The sequence below is a fragment of the Balaenoptera physalus genome (assembly GCF_965194825.1).
Source record: "Balaenoptera physalus genome assembly, chromosome: 4".
NCBI classification, from domain to species: Eukaryota; Metazoa; Chordata; class Mammalia; order Artiodactyla; family Balaenopteridae; genus Balaenoptera; species Balaenoptera physalus.
This window is the reverse complement of record NC_138891.1, coordinates 46,382,579-46,402,200: the sequence shown is the minus strand read 5'-3', so window position 1 is coordinate 46,402,200 and position 19,622 is coordinate 46,382,579. Positions and strand designations below refer to the sequence as shown.

Below are 19,622 nucleotides of genomic sequence, written 5' to 3'. Positions count from 1 at the left end.
TATATATATATATATATATAAAACAATTTCTTTATTTGTTCATACATCAGTGGACACTTAAGTAGTTTCCATATCTTGGCTCTTGTCAAAAGTGTTGCACATATCTTTTCATCTTAGTGTTTTCATTTTCTGTGGATAAATACCAAGAAGTAGAACTGCTGGGTCATATATTAGTTCTATTTTTATTTTTATTTTTGAGGAATCTCCATAGTGTTTTCCATAGCAAGTGAACAAATTTACATTCCCACCAACAGTGTACAAGGGTTCTTTTTGCTTCCATCCTTGCCAATACTTGTTGCTCCTTGTCTTTTTGATAATAGCCATTTTAACAGTTGTAAGGTGATATCATATTGTAGTTCTGATTTGTATTTCCCTGATGATTAGTGATGTTGAGCACCTTTTCATGTTCCTGTTGGCCATCTGTAGGTCTTCTTTGGAAAAATGTCTATTCAGCTCTTCTGTCATTTTTTAATCCACTTGTTTGTTTTTATGCTGTTGAGTTGTATGAGTTCTTTATATATTTTGGATATCAGTTACTCATCAGATATGTGATTTGCAATTATTTTCTCCCATTCAGCAACTTGCTTTTTCATTTTTTGTTGATAGTTTCTTTAGCTGTGCAGCAGCTTTTACGTTTGATGTAATCCCACTGTTGATTTTTGATTTTGTAGCTTTTGCTTTTGGTATCAGATTCAAAAAATTATCACCAAGACCACCTATGTGAAGGAGTTTACAACCTATGTTTTCTTTTAGGAGTTTTATGATTTCAGGTCTTATGTTTAAGTCTTTAATGCATCTTGGGTTGGTCTTTGTGCATGGGGTAAGAAAGTGGTCAAGTTTCATTATTTTACATGTGGCTGTCCAGTTTGCCAGCACCATTTATTTGAAGAGACTGTCCTTTCCTCATTGTATATACTTGTCTCCTGTTTATTTCTGGTCTTTCTATTCTGTTCCATTGATCTATGTGTCTGTTTTTATGCCAATACCATAGTGTTTTAGTTTCTGTAGCTTTGGAATATAGTTTGAAATCAAGGAGCATGGCACTTCTAGCTTTGTTCTTCTTTTTCAAGATTGCTTTGGCTCTTTGGGGTCTTTTGTGGTCCTGTACAAATTTTAGAATCACTTATTCTATTTCTGTGAAAAATGACATTGGAATTTTTATAGGAATTGCATTGAATACAAAGATTATTTTGGGCAGTATAGACATTTTAACAGTACTGATTTTTCCAATCCATGATTACAGAATATCTTTCCATTTATTTGTGTCTTCTTTAATTTATTTTATTAATGTCTTGTAGTTTTCAATATACAGGTCTTTTACCTCCTTGGTTAAATTTTTCTGAAATATTTTATTCTTTTTGATGCAATTGTAAATGGAATTGTTTGCTTAAATTCTCTTTCTGATAATCCATTATTAGTGTATAGAAATACAACAGATTTTTGTAAATTGATTGTGTATTCTGCAAGTTTACAGAATTTATTTGTTCTAATAGTTTTTCACAGAGTGTGTAGGGTTTTCCATGTATAATATCATGCCATCTGCAAATAGTAATAGTTTTACTTCTTCCTTTCCAATTTGAATGTGTTTTATTTCTTTTCTTGCCTAATTGCTATGGCTAGGACTTTCAGTATTTTGTTAAATGGAAGTGACAAGAGTGTGCACCCTCATCTTGTTCCTGATCTTAGAGGAAAAACTTTCAGCTTTTCACCATTGAGTTAGCTGAAGGTTGTCATATATGGCCTTTATTATGTTGGGGTACATTCCCTCTATACTTGCTTTGTTGAGGAGAACTTTTTTGAAAGTTGATGTTGCATTTTGTCAAATGCTTTTTCTGCATCTATTGAAATGATCATATGATTTTTATCCTTCATTTTGTTAATGTGATGTATCATATTGACTGATTTGCAGATGTTGAATTATCCTTGCATTTCTGGAATAAAACCCACTTGATCATGGTGTATGACCCTTTTACGGTACTGTTGAATTCAGTTTGTTGATAATTGTTGAGAATTTTTACATCTATGTTCAAGGATATTGGCTTGTAATTTTCTTTTCTTGTGGCATACTTGTCCGGTTTTGGTATCAGGGTAATACTGACCTCATAAAGTGAGTTTGGAAGAGTTCCCTCCTTTTCTATTTTTTTTGGAAGAGTTTGAAAAGGATATGTATTAATTATTTTCTGAATGTTTGGTGGAATTCACCAGTGAAGTCATCTCGTCCTGGACTTTTTGCTTTGTTTTGATTACTGATTCAATCTCTTTACTAATATCCAGTCTGTTTAGAATATCTATTTCATCATAATTTATTCTTGATAAATTTAGTTTTGTAAGACACCAGCAGACTGTCTTCCAAGGTGGCTACATCATTTAGCATTCCAACCAGCAATGAATGAAAGTTCCTGTTGCTCCACATCCTTACCAGCATTTGAGATCATCAATACATAAATCATTATTTGGAGCATAAACTTTGTCCACCCAAGGTGCCAACACAAAAAGACAAATTTCATATTTCTACATGATGTAGTGTGGGACAAAATATCATTCTATAATGAACACCTGCTATAATTTAATAACTGATGATAGCTCATGAAATTATTTTCTCTATTTGATGGTTTAAACATACACCTTCTGTCCAAATTTTTGGCCTTATTCAATGTCTATGTTATAGGTACATTTTTATGTCTTAGATGTCCCTGTTTTCTCCGTGTATTAGTTGTGTCTCTCATTAAAAAAAGTTCTCCCAAGTCATGTATCATCTCCTGACACTGCCAAGGTTGAAACTGTTCTGCACTTGAACCAACAAATTCCTCAGATTATTTACTTTTTCTTAATGTTAGGTTAAATTGGTTATTTAAATGATAAAAAGTAATTAAAACTAAAAATATAAATAATGGCTTTTGGAGAGAGGGGAAAATTTTGTTACCATCAAATGCAAACTAAACATATTTCTACCAGGTACTGAACTGGACACTGATAATACAGGAGTGAATAAACACAGTCCCTACAACTGGATTTTAATACTTCAAGATTGAGAATAAATCTAAGGATAGAACTGCTTCAGTGTGAATGCCAGAAGAAAACAGTCCCAAGAATTAATCAAATTAAGAAGGATGCTTACCTAAAGAATCCTAGGATACCAGAAGTGTTTTCTAAACTTTCATAAATAATGGCATGGAAAATGGAACCAAGTTTCATAAATACAGAGTGAAGTGAAAACAAAAGCTAAATAATGAGCAGCATGTTTCATGTTAGCTAAATAATGAGCAGTATGTTTCCTGTTAGCTGTCAAAGTTAGACTCAAAGAAGGATCAGGCAACATTTCTGAACTTAAGTGAAAAACAAGCTGCTTTCAATGTGGTAATGTCCAACATGTCCCTGTGGCCAGCATGGTAAATTAAAATAATAATTCAGCTCTGAACTCTATTTCAGATATCATCAAGCATTTTGCAATTTCTTATGTATTTTTTCAACTCAAAATTTTTGAGCATTTTTGCTGTATTATGTATAAAAGAGAGAGCCTACCTCTTAGGATGAATTTACTAAGTTGAAAAGATTTATCTACCCACACACAATAGGAGTAAACAATTTTTTTTATTCAAAGCCAGAAAGGACAAACTGTGAAGACCTAGTAAATCATCCTGAAGGAAGCTCCTAAATAAGCCCTACTGATTTTAGAGTCTAGGCTCATGGAGGGAATAAAACAAGCAAGTAGTTGGAGAAAGGAAATGAGGCTTTTGATGAACAAGAGAAAGAAACTTTATTTTTTGCTAGCATTGAATCCTATAGGATAAAGATTTCAAGTCATTTATGGATCACAGGTTTATAGAATGGAGCACTTCTAAGAATTATTATTTGTTTTTTTTCTTGGCTGCACCATGTGGCAGTGAAAGCACTAAGTCCTAACCACTGGACCACCAGGAAATTCCCTTTAAGGAGTATCTTTAAGGAGATGGAGGGAGTATTTCCGTGGTGAATAGTCAGCAAGATTCATAGCCTTAAAAGATACAAAAAAAGCCACTTGTAGCTCAACATGGCAAGGGGCAACAGAGAAGCCAGCATAGCCCTCTGGCTAGGTCAAGAATTAAAAACCACTTCACTGACTGGTTTATTTTACTTAGCATAATGTCCTCCACATTCATCTATATTGTTACGTGTGGCAGGATTTCCTCCTTTTTTAGGCTAAATAATAGTCCATTGGATATAGATATGCCACATTTTTTTATCCATTCATCTACCGTTGAATATTTAGGTTGTTTCCATATCTTGCCTATTGTGGATAACACTACAATGAACATGGGAGTACAGATATCTTCTCAAGATCCTCATTTCAATTCTTTTACATATGTATTCAGAAGTGGGATTGCTCGGTAATATGGTAGTCCTATTTTTAATTTTTTGAGGAAACTTCATATTGTTTTCTTTAGCAGTTGCACAATTTTACAATCCCACCAATAGTTCACAACGATTTTAATTTCTCCACATCCTCACAAACACTTGTTATCTCTTATCTTTTTTTTTTTTTTTTGACACTAGCCATCCTAATAGGTGTGAGGTGTTATTTCACTGTGGTTTTGATTTGCATTTCCCTGATTAGTAGTGATATTGAGCATCTTATCATATGCCTGTTGGCCATTTGTATGTCTTTTGGAAATGTCTATTCGAGTCCTTTGGCATTTTTAAAATTGGGTTATTTGTCACAGAAATGAATACTGCATGATTCCACTCACATGAGATACCTAAAGTAGTCAAACCTATAGAAACAGAGAGTAGAATAGTGCCAGGGGCTGTGGGAAGGAGAAAATGGAGAGTTGCTGTTCAATGGGTGCAAAGTTTCAGTTATACAAGATGAATAAGTTTTGGAGATCAGCTCCAAACGTACGTTGTGCCTATACAACATTGTGCCTATGTTTAACAAAATGTGTCCATAGTATTGTGCATTTAAACATTCGTTAAGAGACTAGGTCTTATGTTATGTTTTACTACAATCAAAAATAAATAAATAAATAACACTTCAGATGGAGCATGACCACCAGGAGTTTTTGATGGCAGTATGCATGACTGCAGGGGAAAAAAATGCAGCTGCAGTGACTTCTGGTAAACCCTAGTGTCTCCAAGGAGTCCACCTGTGTAGACCTAAAGAAGGATCAAAACAGCTGACATTAGATTTCTCTTCTGTTTTTGAAAATTGGTGCTCAAGTTGGATTTAATTTGATTTCAAAAACAGACCTTCTCAACTGAGTTTCCATGACACAATTTCCCTAATGCTTGAGGCATTCATTGTGTGTAATAAATTAACTCATCTTTTATGCATCTAGATGGTACTAGCTATGTACCTTCCTTGGGAGAACTGAGAAAAAGTTAGTAGTGCTTAGTTTTCTCAGAACCTTGGTTGAGAAAGGCTATTTAGAGTCATGAATAAATATGTGCTATACTCCAAGTGTTTTACCAAAGTTCATATATGTAGCATGTATTTGATTACGTGGAGGTAGTGAATATCAGAGACTACATCAGGAATACTACCTGTTCACTTTAACGAAATCACAACACACATCTAGAGTTATGGTGAAAGTCATACAAGACTTTTAAAGAGGGTGAAAAAATCTAGCCTTTATCCATAGATGATTATGTGTATTTTTAATTTTTTGAGAAGGAAGTCAGGAGCCTCCTTTAAAGCATAAAATCTCAATTCACTGTGGCTGCTTCTGCTTTTTGGCAGACTTCTCCATGCTGCCTCACAAACTCTGTTACACAGCCACAGAGAAATGAGTTACAAAAATCTTCTAACTTTGGGAAAATCCCATGCCTGCCTTAATGTGATATTGTAGAGACTAATACAGCTGGACACAATTGAGGGCAGCTTACTCTAAAGTTATTGGAATCCAAAATTACTTACATAGGGTCTTTGAGGTACCTACTGAACTAATTCCCTTTGTGTGACTAATTCTCCACTTGGTCACTTCAAGCTGGTGCTAGGCTTGTCAACGACTCTAACTGTGAATTTAGGCTGATTTCATCTGTATTGATTCCCTGCCTACAGTTTATCTCTGGGAAAACGGCATGGACCTTAAACAGTACTCCGAGTTAGGTGATGGCATTTAGGTCTTCTTTATTTCACCCACAGTAGGGAAGTAATGGGATTAGAGCTCAACTTTAGGAAGATTATTTTGAGGTAAACTGGAGGAAGAATGACTACACATGGGGACAATTAGGAGACATTTATGCTTCAATCATGGAGACAGACGGGGACTGGGGTTATAAAAAATATAAGAGATGTGAATGCTTTTCCATGAGAAATTTGTAATCAAGGACACAAATTAAGGACAAAAAAATGTCTATACCAACCAATTCGTGAGTAAAATGTCTTAAAATGTAACAGCTCACATATTTAATAACCATTCAATAGCCAATTTTAACTCCATGACTAAAAGAAATAATTTAGAATGCACTATCATGCTCTAAAACATGGTCTAAAATGTCATTTTTTTCTCTGGAAATCAAGAAACAAAACAACTCAGTGTAGGTAGCCTGGCTAAATTAATGAATTTATAGGATGTGAGTTATTTTCCTTTGTGAGAATAACATATCTTTGTTTTGCGTTCTTCTTTTTTATTTTTCTGTTTTTAAAATTTTTTTTCCAGAAATTGTTTTTCAATGTTAATTAAATGTCAGTATTATTGTAAGTTCTGGTCAAAATTGATAGGAATAAGAAAATTCCTACAAATTAGAAAATGGACTGGCTTTTCTATTTCTTTTGTTCTTTGAATTTGTCTTTATTAGGCTTGGATGGTGCTGGAAATTTGTAAGTTTCTCATATGCTGCAAGATCCCCGAAGCCCCAATATATTTTGGTTGGCATTAAAATGTCACAGTATCCCAGCACAGTGGGACTTTCCATTTGTATATTAACTTGTTATCTGCCGGCAGCATTGAAGGTGAATTTGCTCACAAACTATCTAATAGTATAATTTTTAAAAGTTTAAGGAGTTTGAAACAAAATTAAGCAATGAATAGGAAAACTTTCTAATTTGATCTATTTTACATGAATAAATGACAATTCCTCCATCTTAAATAAAATGACATTTGAAGTTACATGAGAAATTTGGTGTAGAAATAACATTTTATGGTAAACAACTTCATACATAGTTAACTCATATATGTATGTGTCCGCAAAGGGAAACAAATGAACGAATACAGGCATTTAATTCAAAGCAAAAATAACTTCAGACAAAGATGATTTAATAGACTTTAAATAGTCATTCACTGTTTCACTTATGCTAGTGAAGTTTTAAGAATCCATTGTTGTATAAACTCTGGGATCTAGGGGTGCTACATAAACTGTAAGTACCAAGTTATGTGTTTGATTGAAAGCCAAGAACCAGATTAGAGTGGGAAGAGAGACTCAGCTTGAATCTTCCTGTTGTCAAGACAAGCATTTTTCCTCAGAGGCCCTGAACATGCATAAAGACAAGAGTCCTGGAGAGGTCTTTGGCAAATTATACAAACATGTCATCCTCTACAGAAAACCCATATCGCTATCACAGTGGGTCATTTGAGCCCAGGAGACAGCTGGCCTTTGGTGAGTCATAGTATGGTCTCTCTGGTGATACTCACCATCATCACCCACAAACTCCCCCCCAACTCTAAGAAATGGGAAAACGTGAGGTTCCTAGTTAATTTTCATAAGAATACCTCACAAAGAGAATCAGATGATTTTCCATTTCGAATCCTCATATACTAATGTCTTTCTAATGAAATTAAACCCTGAGTAAACGTTGACTCAATATTAAAACTTAAATATATGCTCTCTATTTCCTCTTAAAAGTACAAACTAATTAGCTTACTAAACGAAAAGATTTCCTACCAGTCAGTATTCTGTATGTGAATCTGGCAGGCTTCAGGCACAATGAGCAATTCACCATGATTATACTCTTGATTACTACTAAATACATCTGTTAAGAACAAACATATAGTTTACAATTTTCATTATATTTTCTCACTATTTGACCACGTGGAATTTTTCATCTAAATTACATGAATTCCTTAAGGCGGTTGATATTGATAGGTAAAATTTGTACGTTAATATTACTGAATCAAAATCAGTAAAAGTGGTATATGTTATTTTTTAAAAATTCTCCTTTAAAAGTATGCATTTCTTTGTCTTCAAACCATAGATTTACTTGAATAGATTGGTGGTCCTTAACCAAGAGATAAATAGTCTTCTAAATGTGAATACTATTTTTAGAATAAAAATTAGCGTAATTTCATGATTACCTAATTGTAGCAAGAAATAATGACAACACAAGAATTTTTTTAAAAATTTCTTTGGACATACAAATGAGAGATAGTCATTTAATTGATTTGTAACTAACAGAACTCTAACAAATCAGTTATTTCATTATCTGTAAGTATATTTTGCAAAATCTTTATCTTGGCAACTTGGCAAAGTTACATGATTCTAAATTTTTCCTTGAAGAGTACTTTATTGAGGTAATTTATATGATCACTTATAACCTCAATTTATATGATGTCTAGTAATTACTGCAAGATTTATATCAAGTAATAATTACTAGAACTATTCCCTGAAATAAAGTCATACATTCCTTGAAGCTTCTCACCCCCACTCCCATCTCAGTGTGGATATAAACCATGTTTACTTTGCATCATTTAATTCACTGTAGAATGGTCTCTGTGGAACTGATGTTGTCTCTAACCTGCATTAAATGATGTTATAAGAAACTATATATATATTATATTATATTTTTTACAGTAATTAATGTATTGCTGGCAGTATAACACATTACACAAAATCTTTGTTTTTGACAAACTACAGGAAATGTCTCTAAAAAAAACCAGGAAAAATTGGATTTATCTTAAACAAATGGCTTATGTTAATCATATAGACATGATGAATCTTTGAGCTGATTTTGTTCACCTCTTTACTTCAGCTGTAGTCACCTTCAGAAAGAATACAGAACTTGTATGGCAAACATTTTCTGCATTTGCCTTGCCTTTGGCCTTATCATATGGTGATATGTTAGTTTTTCTTATTTCATGGAAATGTAAACTAAACTCTTCCAAATCCCATCAGTTTAATCACAAGATTTAAAAATATATATTTAATAACCTTATTGAGATATACTTGATGCATAATTAATTGCTTACATCTAAAGTGTATGATTTGATATGTTTTAACTCATGTATACACTTGTGAAACTATGACCACAATTAAGATTTTGAACATATCAACTTCAAAATTTCCTCATTTGCATTTGTCCTCATTTCTTCTCTGACCTGATCCCCCAACATGCCTAGTTAATTAGCTGCTTTCTATAATTATGTATTTTTCTACTATTTTACACTCTACAGTGTACATTTTATATTGTATCTTTCACACAGCATGGTTATTATGAGATTCATATTGCAATAGTTGCTTTTTTTTCCCTGAATAATATTCCTTTGTATGGATGTATCAGGGTTTTTTTATTCATTTACCTATTGGTGGTCATTTGAATTTTTTCCAATTTTGGACTATTACAAATCAAGCTGCTGTGAATATTCTTGCACAGATCTCTATATAGACCTATCTTTTTTTTCTCTTCGGTGATGACTTTGGAATAGAATGACTGGAACATATGGTAGGTCTAGGGTGGACACTTAAGAAAGTGTCAAACTATTTTCCAAAATAGGTATACTGTTTTGCATTTCCACCACCATGTGTGAGAGTTTCAGTTCTTCATATCTTTGCCAACACTTGGTATGGTCAGTGTTTTTAATTTTAGCCATCTATAAAGTGAGTAGTGATAAATGGTTAAGCTTTAATTTTATTAATGACTAATGATGCTCAGTATCTCTTCATGTACTTATCTGACACTCATAAATCTTTGGTTAAATGTCTGTTCAAATCTTTTGCCTTTCTTTTCTTTTTTTTTTATTTCTTATTTATTTATTATGTTTATTTTTGGCTGTGTTGGGTCCTCGTTTCCGTGCGAGGGCCTTCCCCAGTCGCGGCGAGCGGGGGCCACTCTTCATTGCGGTGCGCGGGCCACTCTTCATCGCGGTGCGCGGGCCTCTCACCATCGCGGCCTCTCCCGCCGCGGAGCAGAGGCTCCAGACGCTCAGGCTCAGTAGTTGTGGCTCACGGGCCCAGTTGCTCCACGGCATGTGGGATCCTCCCAGACCAGGGCTCGAACCCGTGTCCCCTGCACTGGCAGGCAGACTCCCAACCACTGCGCCACCAGGGAAGCCCTGCCTTTCTTAATTAGTTTGGTATCTTAGTATAGAGTGTTAAGATAAATAGAGTAGTATTGAGATTTTATATATATGCATATATAAAATGGCTTAGGTTAATCGTATAGGCATTATGAATATATATATATATATATATATATATATATATATGATTTGAATACTACTCCTTTAGCAGATTATGTTTTGCAAATAGTTTCTTCTAGTCTATGGGTTATCTTTCTACTCTCTTAACAATGTCTTTCAAAGAGCAAAGTGTTTTTACTTTCGTTAAAGTCTAATTATTATTTTTTTCTTTAAATCATATTTTTAGTGTCACATCTAAGTACTCTTTACCTAATCCAAGGTCACATAGAATTCTTTTTATGTTTACGTCTAGAATTTTAATAGTTTTGTTTTTCACATTTAATATTTTAATCCATTTAGATATATTTGCATACAATGAGAGATATGGATTGATTGAAGTTTATTTTTTGCATAAGGATATCTAATTGTTCCAGCACCATATTTTGGAAAGACTGTCATTTCTCCACAGACTTTCTTATCTGCCTTTTTTTGAAATTATTTGTCCATATATCTGAGTATACTTCTGGACTCTACTCTTCCATTGATCTATTTGTCTTTCTTGATGCCTATACCACACTGTTTTGATTACAGTAGCTTTATAATAATTCTTAGAATAAAGTAATATTAAGCTTCCAACTTTGTTCTTTTTTTAAATCAAAGCTGCTTTGACTCTTCTAGGACCTTTATGTTTCTAAATGAACTTTAGAATCAATTTGCCAATTTCTACAAGAAAGGCTTTCTGGGATTTTTATTGATATTACCCTGAATATATATTCAATAGATCAATTTGGAAAGAATTGGCAACCTAACAATAGTCATCAGTCCATTAATTGGATTTTTTCTAATTTTTATATGCACTATGTTTTGTAGTTTTCATTGTACAGTTTTTGTACATCTTTTGTCAGGTTTATCCTTAAATAGTTCATTTTTTGGATGCTATTAGAATGGCACTGATTTTTAAATTTCAATTTCTGATAGTTCATTGTTAGTATATAGGTATACAGATAATTTTTGTATATTAATCTTATATCCTATAATCTTACTAACCTCACTTAGTAGTTAGAGTGTCTTTTTGTATATTCTATCAGATTTTCTATGAGATGTTTGCTTTTAATCCCAGTCACCACCAAGTCAACACCTGATCAGTTGAGTTATGGTGTCTCACACAGAAACACAATAAATATTATCAGGAGTCTCTCAACTCATTTATACCATCTTGTTTTTAATGTGTAAAACCAGTTTGTTTTTGGATTGATATGACTCTCAAGCACTTAATTTTCAATCCTATTTCTAGTTTTATCCTCGTTCCTTTGAACTAATGATAAATCTCACTTCTCTGGTTGCTAATATTAGTTATGCAAGTTCTTGTTTAATTCATTTTATGCCAGTTCTGAGCAATAATTGGTCTATTTTTTGTTTTGTTTTGCTTTATTTTGACATGGCTTATTTCTGCCCTTAAAGGAAAATCTGAAGAATCTAACCAAATATTAGGCCAAACAAAATACTCTCCGGATTTCTACAATTTTTAATCTACCCTATTTATAAATTAGTTATCTCAGAAATAATCTGTCTTTATTCACATGGTATGACCAGCCAGAAAGTGAAGGCAAATTGGCATCAATATCTCCTGCCTTGTGGTTGCTGAGTTCATCAGATTGATTCAGCTAACTAGGCAGGTGTTCTCATCCTCACTACTGTTTAGTTTTTGTTCTGAAAATAAGTGATTGGTCAACATTTCCAGATAAAAAATATTGATTTTTTTCAGTCCCCCTATTGAGTTAGAGGCAGAACTAAACAAAAATATGTCTTCAAGAACAAGAAGCTTGAGAAGATAATAGATGAAAGACCCAAAGAAATATGAAAGTAAATAATAGGTCATCAATTGGGAGAGAGAGAAACTAAGTGTATGTAAAACAGCATGGTTTGTTTTGGAAAGAGGTATTGGAATCCAATTCACACAAAAGTCAATGGCCAGGAATCAATGTAATAGTGGAAAGAATGAGAATGGAAGTCACAATGGTTGAAGGTTAAACAATAAGACATTATAGGGTTATAATCAAAGTTTTATGATAAACTTTAACATAAATTTCTTTGAGGATAAGTGCTTCTCTGAACTAAATTCATGGTTATATGTAAGTATGTACAGTAGATTGACATAATTTATTTAAACAATTCAAGATTATTTTTTTAAAGCCTCTTAACAATACACAGTCTTTTTTTAAATTAATTTTTATTGGAGTATAGTTGTTATACAATGTTGTGTTAGTTTCTGCTGTACAGCAAAGTGAATCAGCTATATGTACAAATATATCCTTTCTTTTTTGGACTTCCTTCCCATTTAGGTCACCACAGAGCACTGAGTACTGTTCCCTGTGCTATACAGTAAGTTCTCATTAGTTATCTATTTTATACATAGTAGTGTATATATGTCAATCCCAATCTCTCAATTCATCCCATTCCCCCTTCCCCCTTGGTATCCATATGTCCATTCTCTACATCTATGTCTCTATTTCTGCTTTGCAAATAAGTTCATCTGTAACATTTTTCTAGATTTCACATATAAGTGATATTATATGATATTTGTTTTTCTCTTTCTGACTTACTTCACTCTGTATGACAGTCTCTAGGTCCATTCATGTCTGTGTAAATTGCACAATTTCTTTCCTTTTTATGGCTAATATTCCATTTTGTATATATATATATATATATATATATATATATATATATATATATATATGCCACCTCTTCTTTATCCATTCTTCTGTTGATGGACATATACTGATGAAAGAAATCAAAGATGACACAAACAGATGGAAAGGTATACCATGTTCTTGGATTGGAAGAATCAATATTGTGAAAATGACTATACTATCCAAAACAATCTACAGATTCAATGCAATCCCTATCAAATTACCAAGGACATTTTTCACAGAACTAGAACAAAAAATTTTACAATTTGTATGGAAACACAAAAGACCCCGAATAGCTAAAGCAATCTTGAGAAAGAAAAACAGAGCTGGAGGAATTAGGCTCCCTGACTTCAAACAATACTACAAAGCTACAGTAATCAAGACAGTATGTTACTGGCACAAAAACAGAAAGATAGATCAATGGAACAGGATAGAAAGCCCAGAGATAAACCCATGTACCTTTGGTCAACTAATCTATGACAAGGGAGGCAAGGATATACAATGGAGAAAAGACAGTCTCTTCAATAAGTGGTGCTGAAAAAACTGGACAACTACGTGTAAAAGAATGAAATTAGAACACTCCTTAACACCATACACAAAATAAATTCAAAATGGATTAAAGACCTAAATGTAACACCGGACACTATAAAACTCTTACTGGAAAACATAGGAAGAGCACATTTTGACATAAATCACAGTCTTTTGCTTTTGTTTTTTCCTCTATATTTTGATGGATGAAAACTACATTGTGAAACTTCTGCTTCTGGCCAAGATGGAATAATAAGGACTGAATTTATGCTCCTGCCTGAAACAAACTTGAAAAAGATAATCACACATGCAGACAAAATATATAAAACACTGGTTTTTAGGACACTTGACCTAGGGGCATCAGAGGTCTACTGAGAGATGAGAAATAAACAAAACGAGTCCAACAAATGCCCCAGTACTTACTGCCTTGGGACAGTTTCCAAATGGTGTGTAAACGGGCATAATCCAGGCAGAGCTTGGTAGTCTCTCTGAATTGAGAAGATGGAGCCAGGAGTCCAGATACACCAAAGTGGTTCCCTCCTGGGAAAGAATACCAGGAAGTGGAGAGATGCCACTGAGAGAACTCCAGAGATCTGCAGGGGGGCCTCTCTGATATTTAGCTGAGTACTGATTAGTACGTGAGTTGAGAAAATTATTCAAGGTCAGTAAAGATAAACCCTGAAAGGTTTAGTGAGAACAACCTTGGAGCTTACACATGTCTGGGCGTAGAGCCTGGTCTTACTATTCAGAATGAAAAACCTAATAATTCATGTCCATCAGGTAGAGTACTCAGAAAGGTCTTGCCACAGAATGCTGCACTAATCCTGCCTAACAAATTTAAAAGCAAGACATGAAAGGATCAAACACTCTCCAGGTAATTTAACCTTGTTCAACCACGAAACTAAAGAACATTTATAGATATGCAAAAATATTTAACTCTTAAGATAAAATTCAAAATGTCTGGCATCCAATCAAAAATTACTGAGAATAAAAAAAAGTAGAAAATAAGATCCATAATTAAGAGAAAAATAGATTACTTCACACCAACCCAGAAATTACAAAGATGATAAAAATTAGTACATAAAACTTTAATCATTATTTTAACTGCATTCCATATATTCAAAAAACTAATGTAAAGACTGAATATGTTAAATGGAGACATGAAAGATATATACTTTAAAAACTGGAACTTCTAGATATGAAAAATACTATGTCTAAGACACATACTTGGAGGAATTAGTAGATTAGATAATGCAGAAGAAAATATTGGTGAATTTGTGGACCTAGCAATAGAAATATCCAAGATGAAATAGTGACAAAAACACTCAAAACAAACAACAAAAAACAGCCTCAGTATGGTTTGAGACAACATCAAGAAGCTAAACATATGTGTGATTGAAATCCTCAAAGGAGAGGAAAATGGGGGACTAAAAAACTAATAGTCAAAATTTTTTTCAAATCTGATGAAAACCTACAGACTTAAGTATAAAAAACAGGATTAAAACTACATTAAGGCACATAATAATCAAATTTCTCAAAATCAATGATAAAGGGAAAATCTTGAAAGCAGAAGAGAAAGAAGGTACAATGCAAAAGAGGAACAAAGTTAAAGATGACAACAGATTTCTCATCAGAAAGAATGCAAGCCAGAAGATGGTTACTTTACTTTAAAATAATTAAAGAAAAAAAAAAACAAAAACAAAAAACTATTAACACACAATACTATACCCAGCAATATATCTTTCAAAATCAAGAGCAAAATAGACATTTTTATAAATACAAAAGCAGAAAGATTTTAACACCAACAGAATTGCACTGCAAAAAATGTTGTAGGAAGTCCACCTCCTCACAAAGGAATGAAGAACATCAGAAATGGTAATTATGTGGCTAAATAAAATGACACTTTTCTTCTCATTATTATTATTTAAATCTCTTTAAAAGATCACTGAGTGAGGCTAGGGCAGGGAATGTTAAATGACCGCTAATGGGCATGAGGTTTCTCTATAAGGTGAGGAGAATGTTCTAAAATTGGATTATGGTGATGGTTGCACAATTCTGTAAATAAACTAAAAATATTAAATTCTAAACTTTAAATGGCTAATCTTATACTGTGTAAATTATATCTCAGTAAAGCTGTTTTTAAAAGATAATTTACTATTTCAACTAAAAATAACAATGTGTTGTGGGTTTATGACATGTAGAATTAAAATGTTATGACAACAGTAGCACAAAGACCAGGAGAAGAGAAAAGGAATCATAAAAAATATACAATTAATTCAAAGAAGGCATAAAAAGAAGAAAAAGAAAACAAAGGAAAGGTGGGTCAAATAGAAAGTAAGTAGCAATATAGTAGATTTAGACAAAATCATATCAATAATCTTAGTAATAATTCATAATACAAACCCTTTAATAAAAAGGCATAGATTGTCATATTGACCCTCTCTCCTTACCGGCCTCTGAGGTTGGAGATCAGCATCTGAAACTCAGGGCTACATAGCTTTAACATTTTTTACATTTTTGGATAAAGGTTGAAATAAGTGATGTGGAGTTTTTTGCAACTCAAAATTTTAAAAAAGAGCAAAATAGGCATAATTAAAAAGCTTAGATTTTCAGACTGGAGAGGAAAGTAAGGTACCATTATATTCTGCCTATAAGAAATTTACTTTAAATATAAAGATGCAAATAGAGCTTCCCTGGTGGCGCAGTGCTTAAGAATCCGCCTGCCAATGCAGGGGACACAGGTTCAAGCCCTGTTCGGGGACGATCCCACATGCTGCAGAGGAAATAAGCCCATGCACACAACTACTGAGCCTGTCCGCTAGAGCCTGTGAGCCACAACTACTGAAGCCCGCACGCCTAGAACCCACACGCCACAACAAGAGAAGCCACCACAATGAGAAGGCCGTGCACTGCAATGAAGAGTTGCCCCCGCTCGCCGCAACTAGAGAAAGCCTGCACGCAGCAACAAAGACCCAACGCAGCCAAAAATAAATAAATAAAATAATTAATTGTTTTTAAATTAAAAAAAAATAAAACAGATACAAAAATTTAAAAAATATAAAGATGCAAACAGATGAAAAGTAGAAAACCAGATAAAGACAAACCATATCAGAAGAAACCTGGAGTGCTCTGTTAATTTAAACAAAATACATTTCTGAGAGCAGGATATTAAGAGGCATAAAGAGAGTTATTTGATACCGACGAAATGTTCCATTTGTCAAGATTATATAGCAATTCTAAACACTTATACATTTAATAAGAGAGTTTGAAAATGCATGGAGCAAAAAAAAAAAAAACTGGGAAGAAAATAGACAAATTTTCAGTTATCCTCAGATATTACAACACCTCTCTCTCAATAATGAGTAAGAAAAGTAGACAGAAAATCAGTAGGTGTATGGAAGACTTGAACAATATTGTCAACCATTTTCACCTAATTGAACTTCACAGAACACTCCGTGTAAAAACAGCAGTATATACCACAGTCTGTTCAAGTGCACAGAGCATTTACCGAAATGAGCATATTCTGGGGCCATTATATTTGCGTCAGTGAATTTTAAAAGAACCAATTCATACAAATGCATTTCTCCAACCACAATAGCATAAGCAAGACAGTCAATAACAGTAAGAAATATGGAGTATGCATAAGTGTTTGGGAAATAAATACGCTCTGAAATAACACTTGTGTCAAAGAATTAATGAAAGGGGAAACTAGAAAGTATTTTAACTGAGATAAAAACACAAGACAAAATATCAATATTTGTAGGATGCAGTTAAAGCAGTAGGTAGAGGGAAATTTATAAAACTGATTATAATAGAAAGAAAGATCTCAAATCAATGATCTCAGGTTCCACCTTAAGAATCTTAAAAAAAATCAAGCGAAACCAATAGTAAGCAGAAGAAAGGAAAAGGGGGAGTTTTGTAAGACTAAGGTCTTAACCTGTGGAATCTTTTGCTATCTCCAGATAGATAGCGTTAGAATTGAGTTAAAGTGTAGAACACCCAGCTCCTGTTGCAAGATTGCTTGATGTCTGTAAAACCCATCCATCTGGTCACAGAACTATTCTGTGTGAGTAGTATAGGAGCAGCACAGTTTTTCCTTAACAATCACCTGTTAATTTTTATGAAAACACTAAATGAAGTAGAATGGAAGGCACTTCACTGGAAAGGCAGCACAGCATAGGAAATCTGGACCCAAGTTGTCTAGAGTTAAATCCTGGCATGGCCACACACTGGCTGTGTGACCTTGAGAAAATTACCTAACATCTCTGTGTCTCAATTTTGTCTGTAAAATGTGGATAGTATCAGCATCTACTCCAAAAAATCATTGTAAAGATTCAATACCTATAAAGTATCAAGAACGTGCCCACCATTCATAGTGAGCACTCTGTTGTTAAATTACTATATCAGAAATTGCCACATTTCATTCAGAGGATTTTACATTAAAATACTATTTCTACAAATTGTTCAAATCCTTTTTTCATTGCTCTGCTCAAATATAATTAAGAAACATGTTTCTTAAAATACTATAAAAGGGAAATGGATTACAATCATTTCACTCCCAAAAATGAACATCAAATGAGCACACCATGTTATTTTAGGACAATCAACAATGAGATAGATGATGAATTGGAGAATGAAAATACTTAATTTGGTGACCTACAAAGTTTATGGCTGTACAGACTATATAGACCCTGAGAGGGAGAAGAAGGAGTGTTGAAAAAAACTTTAATAATGAATAGGGGAAAAAAAGCAGGCAAATGTGCTTAACAAAGATAGGTATATGAAGACTAGGATTTGCTTTCTATCTTTCTCAAAGTTTGTTTTGTATTATTTATTTTTCCTGTAAAAAAATACAAACGTGCTTCTAACATTTTGGCTCATTGTAAGCAGGAAATCTTTAGTCATGAAGACATATTAAAAAATGTATAAATATATATATGAACAAGTTAGTATATACCTCAAGACATCTAAAGAAGAGTGATTCTATTGAAATATCATTATTATAAATAGAAAATAAATATAATAAATACAAATCACTTATCTTAATATAAAATGATTTCTTACCTCTTACTCAGAAATAAAAGAACAAATATTTTCCAAAGTCTAATACATTAAAACCATCAAGAATCTCCTGAACTCTACTTCATGGAGGAACAGAATCAAGTGAAACTCTTCACATGAGAGAATACAGAATTTCTGTGGTTCTGTTTCATATAATTTCTGCCCTTAATCACTTTCCCCTCTTCCTTAATTGGGCTGGCTCTTAGAGGGTTTTCAGTAGGGCTGCATATTTGCTAAAGAACTGTGAGAGACTGACACAATTAGATGAACATTGCGATTACAGTTAATAGTATTAAATCTACACATACCTCAAAGACTTAGAAGTGTGAGAAGAAAAAGTGCCTTCAAAACTGCAGTTGAGCTCTGTATATCCTAAGTAATATATATATATATATATATATATATATATATATATATATATATACATATATATATATGTATATATATATGTATATATATATATTTAACTATAAGTGTTACTTATGTAAAGTATTTCAACTTGAAAATACTTTATTCTTATTTTCAAAAATTATTAGATAAACATATTTATACATATATATAGGTTTTTAAGAACAAATTTACAATTTTACTTCAAATAGTTATTTCTTTTGCAGCATTTTCATTTCTCAAATAATAATACGTTTTGTATAACTTTCAAAATGGTAAAAAATAAAAAAAAAATGAACAGTCATCACAGGTTGCAAAATAAGCAAGTAAATATAAATGTACTCAAATTAGTTTGTATATTATTTTTCTAAAAATGCTAAACTTTGAATGATTATAGCCTTTTAAAAATTATCGTTATTAAGATGATGCACTTTTTCCCTTGTTCTGTTGTCCAAGAACTTACTAACAGTAGAAACCCAAAAGTCCAATGAAAACTCTTAATTAGCTCAGTAATTGCGTGTCAGCCTTTCACTCCAAAACCACTTATTCCTGCGTTTACTCCTTCAGAAAGTACCAATCACACAAGGAGGAGATATTGTTGACTTTATTCTTCCCTTTACTTTAAGCTTTCTCTAACAATTAATTA

The 19,622-nt window shown here is 33.0% G+C and overlaps 2 long non-coding RNA genes across 2 annotated transcripts in view; one reads left to right on the top strand and one right to left on the bottom strand.

Moving 5' to 3' along the window:
* The window catches only part of LOC309659159, a 1,097,080-nt gene that overhangs the window by 664,814 nt on the left and 412,644 nt on the right, over positions 1-19,622 (top strand). The window lies entirely within an intron of this gene.
* On the bottom strand, positions 917-10,376 carry LOC309660435. Its single transcript, XR_014263399.1, has 2 exons — positions 10,249-10,376; positions 917-9,909 (listed from the first exon to the last, which is right to left on the bottom strand). It is a non-coding gene; the product is annotated as an uncharacterized lncRNA (long non-coding RNA).